The following is a 15,103-nucleotide window of genomic DNA, read 5'->3' as shown; positions in this document are numbered from 1 at the left end:
CACCTCATTACTCAGAAGTAGCTCAACATTTTGTAAATACCTCTGTGACTTGTTTAGAATGCCTTCTCGATCAATACAGAAATCTTGGGGGCCTTTCTATATACTTCTATATACTTCAGTAGGATTTTATTGAACTTTCCAAATACAAAAATTCTTGTTTGTTTTAGTAACAGTTGACATATTTCCTGGATGGGTAGAATCGTATCTGTGTGCAAAGAAAGATGCACATATAGTAGCAAAGAAATGGTTAAATTAAATGATTCCTAGATTTGGTGCTCCCTGTAGCATTCAGTCAGATCAGGGAACTCATTTTATTAGTCAAATAATACAACAGCTTTGTAGGAGTTAATTTGAATTTTCATTGTCAATATAGACCCCTAGCCTCAGGAACAGTAGAAAGAGCTAATCAGACAATAAAATTTAGATTAGCTAAAGTATGTAGTGAAACTGGTTTTAAATGGCCAGAAGCATTGCAGTTAGTTTTATTCAGTATTAGAAGTGCAGTTAGTACCCCTAGAAAATTGTTTCTGCATGAAATTCTCATGGGCAAACCCATGAGAATGCTGGCCACACCCCTCCCCAAAAATTTCTTATTGCGAATTCTTTTTTTACAGAAATATAATATAGCTGATAAACCATGTGAACCAGCACAGCCAATTGCCAGACAATCCCGATGCCAAACAAGAGACTGCTTTCCATCTGGAAGTGATGATACATAATTTTCCATCCAGTTTTAATCCAGAATTGTATGTGACCCGCTTGTTATCGAACTACGTCCATTCACCATCCAGTCTGTACCCAGAACTAAGTGCGAATAAATGTCCTTCATCACATGAAGAGGAAATCTGAAAACATAACTCTGCTACCTCTTCCTGATATGATTTTACTTATACTGGGTTTTTGTCTTCTGCAATGCTTTTCCTTGATTCAAATACCAGCATTACTGATTCTTCTTGCCTATTGGATATTGATTTGGATATTGCTGTGTCTAATCAGCATTCTGTTTCAAAATAATATGCAATTCAGGCTGTAGGACAATGACTTTTGATGACCAATTTTATTTATGCAATGAACAGCCTGCTCAACATACCTGCTTGAAATTTCTTCATAATCTCCTTCAGCCCTAAAGCAGTCAATTTTCTTGGGGATCAGTCATCATCATCTTTGCCATGTTTCTCTTTAGCATCATTTTATTTCACTTGCTATCACCAAGTAGAACAGTAAGATCATCGTCTTCAGCAGCCATCTGAACTGTATACTGAACCACTTTTGCACAGACAACGCTTTGCTAAAAATAGTGGTAGAGCCTTTGTCACAATTACATCAAGAGCACCTGAATGGCAGCCTCAGTTTAATTATTTTACTGCTGCTTTGCATTGTTATTCACAGACCCTGAATGTTAGTAGCTGTTGGGTTTGTGCACATATTCCTACTGCATTTGATGGGGTATCCCATTAATTCCCATTCCTGCGACTGATTCAGAAATTCATACTGCATTTAGTGTTATTTTTCTTTCTAAAAATTCAAAATGTAAAACATGTTTGTACACCTTTTACACTAATGCCTCTTCAACTAACAGCAACAGTTAGAAGATTTGTTTGTTACTGAAAAATGGGACACTTCCTGTTGGAATCAGTACCTGCAATATTACATGGAACATTTATGATGGGGCTGGAGGGCAAGGCATGGCAGTATTAAAAGAACATTATTATGTTTGCCATAGTCAAATTTCTCCTTGGTTACGTATCGACTGATTTGGTTATTGTTATATTGGTCGAGTTATTCCTCGTATTTAAAATACAAGTGTTTTAGCAAAAGGGATAATTTGTAATGCTCAGTGCAATAGAGACATTTCTAACCCAGATGGTAAAATAGAAACCTCTTGCGTAAAACATAATACTGTACAATAGACTGTTTTTGAAGGACTTACTCACATAGGTCTTGGTGATGGGGGTCATTTCCTGGACAGGTATGTTTCTGCATATGGATCAGTTAAATCAAGATGGGAGCTTAGGAAATTATCTAGGCAATTACAGGTTTTAAGTAATTCTACTAGTGTAAATTTGGTAACCCAAAAATTAAGTGCAATTCACAGTACAGTACTACAAAAACCATATGGCACTTAATTTCACTCTATCTTCTAAGGAGGATATGTACATGCTCCTTCAAACAGAGTGCTGATCTTTTATCCCTGATAACACCGATGCCATTCATAGTCACTTGGAAATAATTGAAAAGGTTGGAAAATATTCACATGCCAAAGAAGCTGATAATTGCCTGTGGGCATGGTTAACTAATCTTGTTTTTCTGGTTGGAAAGGAGGTATTCTTAAGTTCTTTATGCTTATAGCTATTATAAAAATTATGTTAGATCTACTTATCTTTATGATTAAAGCATGTATTCTAAAATTATTTCAGTCTAGAAAAGATGTCAGTTTACATGTGTTTGAAACACTGCCATTGACCACTGTTGTTAAAAATAAATATCAAGGTACAATTGATGAGGAAAAGGAGGTATTTAATGATTTTAGTAAAATGTATGGTAGTGTGTATAAGGGGGAATGTGAAAAAGTATACAGTACTGAGTGAATAACTGAAGATTTAAAATATTCAGATTGTAGTTTTGTTCCAAGAAAGACAGACATGTTTTTTGCAAATAAGACCATCGGGCAGATTCAATAAAGATTCAGTAAAGCCTACATGGTCCATTTCTACCATGTGTGCAGCATGGCGCAGCACACACACATGGTGGCAAACTGTTTTAGATTCAGTAAGCAGCTCTATACAGTGTGTAGAGCTGTGCAGAGCTGTGCAGACAATGTAAACACCGCGGTATGCAAATTACAGCATAAGCAGCTGAATTGTATGCTAATCAAACAATCCAGGATGAAGGAGCTATTCAACAAGCTATAAAGCAACTGTGTAGACTCAGTGCTGGTTTTCTTTGTGAATTCCAAAACCTATTGGAATACAGCCACACAAAGGAGTCTACAAAGAAACAATTTTAGGGCTGCTGTTGTTTTAATTCATGTGCATGTGCAATGGACAGAAGTCTATGCTGCTGCTGCTGCTAATAGACCAAGGCCAAGAAGGAGAAAAGTTTTCAGATCCCAGTTAACTTATCACAATCTACATGGCATGGAAATTGTACAGCACTACAGGGTGGATTGAGAAACACTACAGGAACTCTGCAACCTCTGTCATTCTCAACTCAGACCCAGGGCAAACCAAAGAGAACCCATCCCAGTGGAGACAAAGGTATATGTAGCACTTAGAATTTTAGAGGCAGATACCTTTCAGAGACCAACAGGGGATATGCTGGGGGTATCACAGGCATCAGCATCCAGGATCCTCTATCAATTCCTGAATACTATGGTCCAACATGCTAGTGACCACATATATTTTCCCCATACTCCTGAGGATAGGGCCAGAAATATGCTGGAGATCTACCCTGTAGCACACTACCCTGAAATACTGGGTGACTGCACATATGTAGAAATTAAGGCATTACCCAGAGAACAGGGAAGGCTGTACATAATAGAAAGGGCAAAACACATAGATTTGCCTCTGTAATCATCCCTCATGAACCCACCCCTTTCTCTATCACTATCCTCTCTATTCCTCCCATCTCTACTACCATAACTCACTTAACTGCTCTGTATTGTACAATTACCCTCTGAAGATAACCCAATGTGTTATGTACATTCATTCAAATATTTCATTGTATATTTCTTTGGTATGTTTTTTCAAGAATGTTATAATGCCTTTTACTATATTGTATTGTGGAGCTTTATCTATATTTGCTTAACTGTTTTATTGTAAAATTTTCACTGTATTCATCTTCAATTTTGTAAATCTTGTTTACTTGTACTCTGGAGCTTTTCTCCCCAGGCCACCACTGAAAATGGACTTTTTATCAGATGTACTATCCTGGTTAACAAATGTCAAATAAATAAATCTTCCTACTCTGTCACAGACTATATGTCTCTGAAAGATTACATGTCTTATGGGTCAAATTGTAGTGTGTATAAGGTAAAGGAAGATAAAAACTGGCTAGATGCTTCCTTCCAAGCCAGCTGGGCCCAGGTATCCAAGGTTGGAGCAGATCTGCACATGCATTTGTTCTATCCCAGCTGAAATGTATAGTTTTCCAGGATCTCACTTCCTGTTCAAACCTAAAAGGGATAAGAGTGAAAGAAGGTCTGGCTAAGTACCCCAGGTATCACATTCAAAGCAGCTGATGGAAGAATTCCACACCAAGGAAATAGGAAAGCTGTAGGTCCTCTCTACCCATTTTGGAGTTCCCCAAAAATCATAACTAATGGAAAACTACTGGCAGTGCCAAAGGGTCAGGAGTATAACCCACCTATCCCAACAGGTACAGTTAACACAGATTGGTTGTGCTTCCTCACTAGTATTTTGCATAAAATTTCCAAAATGTTTCCAGTTTAGTGGATCTTTCCTCATTAAAACTGTATTTTCAACTACTTTGCTTTACATTAGTCTACGTCTATTCTTTTTTACTTAGTTTTCAAGTGAATAAAGAAAACCCCTGTTTTTTCTAACTTAATCCACAAGCAATAACAGTCTTCTTGTAGATATCACTCCAGTACTAAAAAGGACTACTTTTTTACAATTTTATATATTCAAGACTGCCCTCATTGTAGAAATTGTTATATAAATATGATTGTTTCTTTAAAAATCATATCTTTTATTCAGGAACATATTAACTGTATCTATAGCCTATTTAAAAAAATCTTAAAGTTTGATATGGAAATTACATAACTTAAAATGCAGTGTCTGAGGGTGAGGAAAGACCAGACTTTTCTGGACTCAAAATATATATATTCTGGACTGGGTTCACTTAAAAGTCACTGGGAAATGAAAGAGCTGCCTTATGGCAGACAGAACATATAGTGAACTCCAGATAATACCTGTACACTTTCTGTAGCGGTACAAGGAACAAGTCTTGTGGCAACAGTTGCAGCTAGGACAGAAATGTATGATAGAAGGTTGACCAATATAAACAGGCAATATTTCCTGAAGTTACATATACTGCAGTTTATGGAAGCGTATAAAGAAGACTGCAGATGGAGATAGCTAAAGTGAAAGCATAGAAATGGATCAGTTTAGCTCAACTAAGATGACATGGGTGCTGTAGATGTGAAAGATGGATGAGAAAAACAATTTCAAGAAGAAAAAAGGGGCATACATGTGTACAGTACAGGGCTGTAGATGACTAGGCAATTAATATTTGCTCACCTGACTAAGCTCCAGAAATATTGAATTAATGCTCTAAAACTGGACCTTTAGCATTTCACAGTGGGCAAAAATAATCTTTTAAGTAAAAAAAAAACTAAGTTGCTTTACAAGTATAGATTTGTAGCCCTTAATTAGATCTTAGATAAGACTGCCTATAAAAGAAATTGCAAATATGTTTGAGAATTTATAACAGTATGTTGCATTGCTTTACTTTGGCATTTCTCAGACAGGGAAGCCAGCCTCCATGATAAAATCCCTTTCCATTCAAGTCTGAAAATGTTAAGCACTTAGAACATTAAGTATTCATTTTATGTGAGAGTGGGCAAAATACAGAAGGCTAATAGTCAAGGAATATGCATTTGATGCAAAAAAAAAATAGTAACAAGTAACATACTGAAACAAATCCTAATTAACCAGTAAGTGCATGCATGCACTTTGTGTTAGAAGACTAGTCTGTTGCCATACCATGTCTCTTTTCTGTACTGGGAGGCTGTAAGTGCTTTTCTGATATGTAGGGGACAGCCAAAGACTTTTCCAGGGTTTTTAGGAACATTTGGTCTAACAGTCTGTGAACCTATTCTTTAAAGAAAGTAAAAATAAATGCTACATGTATTTACAACTGATTATTAGTGTTTTTCATGTTTTGATTTAAATATTGTTAATGCTATACATTAAGTAATATGTTTCCTTTTTAGCATATTAGACTCAGTTGATATTTTTGAGGCTAACATCCCACAAAGGTGATCATAAATGGGAATGGGTATAATATAATTGAAACTAGGAATGCAATTTGATGATTATGTATACAACATTTTTAAAGCTTGTGAAGCTGCTGCTTGTGTACACCTGCTTAAAGTATTTTGAATCCTTACAGCACAGTGAGCACTGCTGCTTACGTCACTTTGTACAGCAGATATGTATTGTGGATTTTTTAGCATAAGCTTACATTCCTTGTGAAGCTGGTGAAACAATAACTGTACCTGGAATGCTTTAAAGCTATTCTGCCATTGATGTGATATTGCCTTTAAGCAAGTAAGAAAAGTCTGCTGCTCTTGAAATTAGTTCAGAAGTAATCCTTTTGGGTGAAAACTGCAGTTTGTACCCAAAATTAAATGCTTTTGTTTAGGGACATTGCCTAGTATTGCACTACCATCATGTGTTTTTTTTTCTCTGTTGTAGCTTTCCAGTATGCTGTTCTGTTTCCAAAGCTTGTCTAAATTATTTTGGGGTAATTAAATAATTTAACCAATTCTACCAATTTGGAGTTCACATACCTCTCAACCTCTTAATGCAAGAAATCTGGAGAATGCCTAAAATAGTGGGTGGACAAAGGCCCAAAAACAGGGACAGATTTTAAATATTGCTCTTCTAAACTTAGAAAGTTGCTAAAACAGGATTTGTGTTGATCTGTATTTAGTGACTCCAGTCCACAATTATTTTCCAGAAAAACCACAAATGTTTTGAGGAACAGACCAAAAATATGAGACAGGGTGGCCACGGAGGTGCAGTGGTTAGCATTGTTGCCTCACAGCAAGAGGTTCTCTGGTTTGATCCTCGGCTGGGGTGCCTTCTGTGCGGAGTCTGCATGTCCTCCCTGTGGTCGCATGGGTTTCCTCCGGGTGCTCCGGTTTCCTCCCACATCCCAAAGACATGCTGTAGGTGGATTGGACACTCCAAAACTGGCCCTAGATGTGAGTGTGTGCGTGTGTGTGCCTTCAGTGGAAGGTTGGGCGGCGGGCTGGCAACTCGACACCGTAAAACTCCACTGCCAATCATGAGCGGACAGGTGATCCACTGTGGCGACTCCTAACTGGGAAAAGCCAAAAGAAGAAGAAGAAGACCAAAAATATGAGACAAAATTCTGGACATTCTGTGAAAATCAGGGCAGTTGAGAGGTATGGTGTTTAGTTAATCACTGTGAGGCAGTTAGAAATGGGCAATTTGCAATGTTAATTTAGATTACAGTTTTTTCTCCTACAACCCACCACTGAAGTTCAGGAAGCTGGCAAACTATTGTAAGTAATGATAGAGGAGAGCATCACTGTTAGCCACTGGTTTCTGCTCTACAAGACACAATTTATAAAAGACTAGCTACTAGCTGTTCACCAATACACAGCTGTAAAATGTTTAATGGCTGCAATTTATTGGCTTTACAATTTTCTGGGAAATCTAAAAAAATGATATTCTATATAAGTACGATTGTTTATTCAAATCTGCACTTAGAGGCTTGCACTGTAACCTGTAAATAGATTTACTAACTATAACTGAGTCTGGTTAAACAAGTCTTAATTGACAGATTGTGCAATCAATTTTAGGTTTTAATTTTATTATTCAAAAATCTGCATACATTTTTGTTTACCCTAAAAATCTGATTTCTCTAATAGGCTTGTAAGATTGCCCCTTACACACAGTGACAAATGTCATCAGTTTGCCTCTCATTCTGTATAAATTTTTTTTTCTTTTAGGAAGTTTTTCAGCCTGCACAATTTGTTTTGTACAGGCAACAGATAGACCCCTTGGGTGCCACTAGGTAAGCTGCTAAATCCATCTGCACCACTAAGCTTGCAGCTATTAAAGGAAAATGATTCTTCATATGTTAATGTAGTTCATGCATGGTAAAGCCATTATATCTTGATAAACATGGCTTTCTTACCCATGATCAGCCTGAACTCCTTTAAAAAATTAAGTATTTAAAGCTTACTGCTAATGTTCCTTTCATTGTAGATTGACCCATACTGATAACAACCTGAGCTGCTGACCTAGAAAAAAACATCCTACAATGTGGCTGAGACCATGTTACAAACCATCTACTTGCTGTTTTGGGGGTGTCTAACTGTTTCCCATTGGACCACAGTCTTGAGGTTGACTACTCGAATAAACAACCTGCAGATGTTTTTTCTGTTTTGGTGCCTCGTCCTCACTTCTCTCCTCAAACTGCCCTCATTCCCACCCACCCCCATATCATTATATTTATACATTCATAGCCGCTCCCACTAACAGCCATTATTCAGCATCCAATCAGAAATTAATTCAGCCAATATCAACATCCATTAAATTTATTATATTTAATTAATCCATAAATGGCATCTTCCAATATCTTCCACCAGTCAGCTGTATATCCCACTCCAACACCATGCTCCTCCATCTTACCCTAATTTCAGTATTAATTTTGCTGTCACATCTTACCACTTTTCACCACATAAAATCATTACAAATAAACTTGGACATGCCCACCAACCCAAAACATACATCATGCTGTAGTTATATATCCTCATTACTATTTAATGGCAAAATCAATGACTTAAAAAAATGAGAACACCTAAAATTACAAAACAATAAATACAAAAACATAAAAATTATTTTTTTGTCTTCTCTTTCTGAATAATTATATCATAAAATAATATGAAGTTGCACACATGCTACGCTCAGTCACTTATCACTACTCTATTCCTATGTCTGCGTGAAGATATACACTCAACCCCCAGCCCACTTGATCGTCACATCCCTCTAACACCACATAATTCAAGATCAGTCATCTCAACCACTATGCCCTCAGGTCTCAAGCTTTTTGGTCTAAATAACTGTAGTGTCTCCAATAAAGACCTTTACTACAAACATGGGTCTCCTCACATATGCCAGATATTATCCCTTACCAAAATCTAGTTAATACCATCCATTAAAGATAAAGAAATTCTTACACAGGCCTACAATATTATCAGGTTTGATAGATTAAACAAAAGAGGTGGTGGAGTAGCTGTTATTTATGCCAGTACTTTAGAACTCTATATCTAGCCTTATACGATGCCCACATTTGACAAAGCTGACATTTTGTTTGCCATACTAAAGCTTAATGTAAAGGCACTGTGGGTAATTTCAGACTACATTTAGTCATCCAAGAAACTATAATACTTGGTGATTTTAACTATGACAGAGTTACTCAAAATGAAGGCTCTCACACTATCAATCTGTCCCTGACAAAGTCTCAGTTAGAGGCTCACTTATAGACTCCCTAAGGGATCATAATCTCACATATGCTATCTGACAATGTGCCAACAGCTATAAAAACATTTATTTATTTATTTTATTTTACATTTGTTGACCGGGATTATCCGTCTGGATACATGTCCATTTTCAGCGGAGGCCCGGGGAGAAAAGCTCCACATAGACAGTAAATTACATTCATATAAACAGAGTATATAATACTTCTTTTGATAATTAATACATGAGGTACAGAGTAACATACGATTGTATACAATTAAGATTTAGAAGGAAAAAAATGTCAGAGCAATGCTTGATCCAGAGAAAGAGCCTTGAGGGATTCCTATAGAGAAGTCGAGGTTGAGGAGGGTAATGGGTTTAGTCTGGTTTGGAACATTGACAGAGCCACTGGTTTTTAAAATGAAGGGATAGACTCTTCTTGAATTTGGATAGAGAGGTGATAGTGGTGAGTTGAGGCAGAAGGGTGTTCCATATTTTACCAATGGAATTTGCAAACAGCGAGTCACCTCCAAAATTACAGGATTTGACCGTTTGAGCAAGTAGCCTATTTGCTGAGCGCAGACTAGTTAGATTTAAGTATGGGGTGATTAAATTACGCAGCGCAGGAATGGTGTCGGGTTGAGTGAGAATTTTAAAAGCTACTGTTAGTTAGGTCTGCTGGAGTAGGTTTGGTAGTTCCACCCAGTCAAGGTTATCAAGGTTGATACAGTGATGGGTTTTGTAAGGCAAGCCAGTAACAAATCTAGCAATATGATTATAGCAACCTGATAGCTTGTTTAGGTCTGATTTGTACAGGTTGGTGAGTATGGGTGAGGCATAAAGGAGGGAGGAGAGGAGATGATACCGGGCTGTAGCCTCTCTTGCCTTGGGAGTTAGAAAGGATCTTATTCTATAAAGAGACCCCAGTTTCTTATTAACTGTTTTAATAGTTTGGTTGATGTGAAGGTCAAATCTGAGTTTGTTGTCTATGGTAACACCTAGTAACTTGGAGTTTGAGTCTGGGGATATAGTAGTCCCATTTTTGGATTGAACAGAAAAGAGTATAGGGGAAGGTTTATGGGTAGGATGGAAGAGTAATAGTTTGTTTTTTTTAGGGTTAAGGATCAAATGGTGACCTAACAACCAGTCTTCAACTGCAGTCAGTCTTGGGTTTTGGATAGTAGCTTAGCTGGTGACTTGTCCGAGTTGATTAGTGTTGAGTCGTCCGCATATTGAATGCAGGAGGTCTCGGGGATGACTGTGTGGAGGTCGTTAATGAAAATAGAAAAGAGTAGAGGTCCCAGTATAGAGCCTTGGGGGACCCCTGTGGAATTAGGTAAGAGGGGCGAGAGCTTGTTTTGCCAGAGTACAGCTTGATTCCTATCGGAGAGATAGGCATGAAACCAATTAAGTGTTGTGTTATCTAGATCGAAAGTTTTTAGAGTGTTGTGAAGTAGTTGATGGTTGACCATATCAAAGGCCTTTGATAGGTCCAGAAAGAGAGCGGGTGGCATGTTTTTGTTGTTCTTATTATGGTTTATAGTGTCGGTGAAAGAGAGGAGGGTGGTGGTAGTGCTGTGTTTGGGCCTGAAACCATGTTGTGAGGTAGTTAGAAGCTTGCTCTGGGTTAGGTAGTGTACAAGTTGTTTGTGTATACATTTTTCCATGATTTTAGCAAGTGGTGACAATATGGCTATTGGCCTGTAGTTGGATAGATCAGTGGATGTCCCTCCTTTGTGGAGAGGGATAACGTGGGAGATTTTCCAAATTGAGGGGATAGTAGATTCCGTTATGGTGCGGTTGATTAGGATAGAGATGGGGTAGGCTATGACCTCTGCAGCTTTTTGTAGATAATCAGCTGGTAGAAGGTCGGCAGCAATGGTAGTAGGTTTTAGTTTCTTCAGTAGGGATCTAATGAAGGAAGTGGAAACAGGTTGTAGGTGGAAGGAGGGCTCAGACTTCAGGGTCGAACTTGTGGTAGAGGGGTTGGTGGGAGGTTGTTGGGCAGCTAAGGATTTGATAACATTGATAAAAAAAGAGTTAAAGGTTTTGGCCACTTCTTCAGGGCTTTTATCATTTAGGTCGGCTAGAGTTGGAGTGGTGGTCTTTCCTGGATAGAGAAGGTTGTTAATACCTGCCCAAAACTTTTGGGGATTATGTTGGTGTTTATCTTGCAGTTGGTGGTAATAGTTCTTTTTGTCTAGTAAAATAGATTTTTTTGTCACGTTTCTAAGTTGTTGGAAGTAAATTCGGTCTAGGGGAGCTTTGGAAGCACGCCATTTGTCCCAGGCTTTGTTTCTAAGTTTGATTTTGGATTTAGAGTCTTTTGTTAGCCATGGAGCAGTCTGGTTTTTGACCTTGGTTGAACGTATGGGGGCATGGGAATTGAGTATGTTTGTAAAGGTGGAGTTAAAGGTTGTTACTGCTTCATCGAGAGGGAGGTATTTAAGAATAGACCAGTTACAAGACTGTAGCTCTAGTTGGAATTTAGAGAGGTCAAATTGTTTAGTGTTCCTGATTGATCTGTACACTGGTAGCTTGCATCTCCCTGCTTTTTTTTTCTCTGTGTAGGTTATGAGATGATCACTGAGTTCATTTGGGAGAGTCCCAGACTTGTACGCATGGGACGGACTGTTTGTGAGTATCCAGTCAAGGATACTTTCTTTTTGATTGGTGTTACCAATTCTGGTGGGGGAGGATATAATTTGTGAGAAACCGTGGAAATTTATGAGGGTGGGGTTGGTCTCTGAGGAACATTGGTTCCAGTCTATATTCATATCGCCCAAAATAATAGTTTCTTGGGGGCAGTTAATAGCAAGCCAATTTAAGATATGCTCAAGTGTGTCAGAGTTACTTCCAGGGGGGATGTAGGTCACAATTAGGTTGATACTTTTTTACTTATTCATTTGTATTTTTAGGGCAATTAATTCTGCATTAGAGATCTGGGGAGGTTGGGAGGGGTTCAAAGTAACATTTAGTGAGCATTTGAAGAGGACGGCGATACCACCTCCTTTTCGTTTCTGTATATGTTATAGCCAGGTGGGGAGATCTCAATGTCTTTCGTTACTGGTTTAAGCCAGGTTTCAGTCAGGCACATAATGTTAGGATGGTGATTGTCTAACAGAGCGTGCAAGTTGTGTATTTTGTTGTTTAGGCTTCTTATATTTAGGTGGCAGATTAGGAGGGAGTTAGGAGAATTAGGGAGAAGTGATGGGCTATGAGAGCTAGCGATTGTCATGGGGCCTGGGTTGGGGTGGATGTCTCCATCCTTAGGCAAGTTTTTTCTCAGATATTCTATAAGTTTCAGGAGTTTGAGTAATAGTTTGTCAGCATATTTGGATTTAGGATGATTCATTCTTAGTTTATGGGGTGGGGGTAATTGGTGTATTGTACTATATTGGTTGGGTAGTGAGTAGGATAAGCAGTGTTAAGTAGGGTTGATGGCTTACAAGTATGATACTTGGGATAGTGATATCCCTTGTAGATTTGGCCCTCATATTTAGTTAGCACGTATAGTGTGGTAAAGACTAATAGAGTAAGGGGCAGAATTTTTATGGTTGGCTTGAGAATCAGAGAGAGGTAGGGCTTCATAGTGTTTAACATAGTTATAGGCGTTAAGCAGTTAGCAAGTGCGTTGGGAGTGATTCACGTGAAGGGAGGAGGGGGGATGGAAGAGAAAGTAACGCGTGATTTTGTGAGAGTGTGGATAGAAGTGGGTGTGGTTAGTTAGGTATAAAAGTGGGACCACTGGGGGCGGGTGGGATATGGGGGCAGGGAGGGGTGCGGAGCGAGCCCGAGCGGGTTAATCCAACCCCACACTGACCAAGGTAATGGAGAATATATTTAGGTTTTACTTGTTTCTTTTGAATTTTCCCAATATTTTCTCTAATTATGGGCCAGAAAGACAGAATATAATCTTCCTTTGAGGTGATGCTTTGCTGTGTTTTTAGACTCGAGTACGAGCTATAGAGGGGTTTTTTAATTAATCTTATTTGGTTATTATAGTTCTGGATATTGACCTTGTCGTTTGAGTTACTGTCCTGAACCAGGTCTTTGTAAAGCTTTCAGCTCACGTAACAAATTCTGTTTAGTGGCGCTTCTTGGTGTGGGTGGCCAGGGGAAATAACTGGGCAAAACCTGGGAGAAGAAAATATAAACACATAGAGCTTACTCTCAAATGCAGTTGCTTCTCAGAATTAGTATACAGCAGGCTTATCCACATATTCTAAGCATACATGCTTGCAATCCTTATATATCAAGCTAATAGTCAGTTGAAGTTTCTTAGGTTACACAAGAATTATGTCAAAAGTAGTGTAGATTACAAAAACACTCTATCTGTACTGCTCGCAAGTTGTAATATAAACTAAAGAGACAAATTCCGACTATGTCATCTAGACCATCAAACAATACACTGTTACTATAGCCTGGTGCAGCAGTAAAAATACACTTGCAATAACATTAGTATAGGAAATTAAATGCTGTCACGCTAAAAACAGTATAGCCGGTAGCATAAACATGTTAGAAATACAGTCGCTAAACTTTTAGTAGTCGCTACGTTTGTGTAGCGCTGTGTATAGGTTAAAACATCTTGAATAACCTAGTTTGAAACCACACAAACTTAAATTTAACCTTCTTTATGTCTACAATTAGGTGTATCAACTTGTCTTCCCTAAAAATATTACCCCTAGATAGCCTTGCCACTTATCCATTTTTGTTTGCAGACTATCCAGAAATCAAATCGATTGTCTGGTGGTCTGGAAAACACTGAGCAAACTTCGATATTCTGTTTCAAAAAAGAAACAGACTATTGGAGTTTTTTAAATCAGCAGATTTACTAGGCTATTTTTCAGAAAAGCGTAGTAAATCAGCAGAATGAAGACCTTAGGAACTCAAAAAGAGGGTGTTTCACCTGAGCTTACACTGGGCGTGACATCACAAAATGGTCTGAAAGGTGGGCAGGAAAGGGGAAGAAATGGGTGGGGTTATGTGAGGTGTGAGGGGTGTGTCCTTGATCCAGTTTTAGCAGCAGGGAAAGATGGCAACCGTACAACTAGATGAAGCAGTTGAAAATTTTAATCTTTACTTTATATTAGTTCTCAATTGTCAGGCAGTAACAAAGAAAAGAAAATGTCAGATCTAGTTCAACCCCTTTGGGTGACTGGAAGCACCAAAAAGGTAATGCAAAATAGAGAATAAATATGGAGGCAATGATATAAAATTAAAAAACAAAACTTCCTACCAGAAATATATATATATATATATATATATATATATATATATATATATATATATATATATATGTGTTGTTGTTTTTCTTTCGGCTTTTCCCTGTTAGGGGTCGCCACAGCGGAACTCCAATCCGCTAATTGGCAGTAGATTTTTCCAGTGCCGAGGTGCCAGCTCGACGCCCAACCTTCAACGAAGGCACGCCCATTCACACATGTCTTTCGAACGCTACTCAACCGCGGGGACAACATGTATATATATATATATATATATATATATATATATGTAAATATATATATATATATATATATATATATATATATATATATATATATATATATATATATATATATATAGCTAAGAATTCTCTCCAAGAAACTCATCCAAATTGACAAAAAACTTTATTCAATCAAGTCTAAAATAAAAATCTTTCTAACCTTAAAGGTTATTGGGCAGACATAAAGAAACTCCTTATACCTGGAAAAATATACAGGCAAATCCTCTACCAAATGAAACAAAGCAAAACATCATTCAGCAATGCAACTCCCACATCATCCAAGTAACATCTGCAGCACTAATGAATCTAGCAGACAACCCATTAAATTCCTACCTGTTCATTCAGAATAGTACCTCAACAA

The sequence above is a fragment of the Protopterus annectens genome, chromosome 12.part0 (assembly GCF_019279795.1).
Source record: "Protopterus annectens isolate FY-2018-M chromosome 12.part0, PAN1.0, whole genome shotgun sequence".
Lineage (NCBI taxonomy): Eukaryota > Metazoa > Chordata > Ceratodontiformes > Protopteridae > Protopterus > Protopterus annectens.
This window is presented reverse-complemented; position numbering follows the sequence as displayed.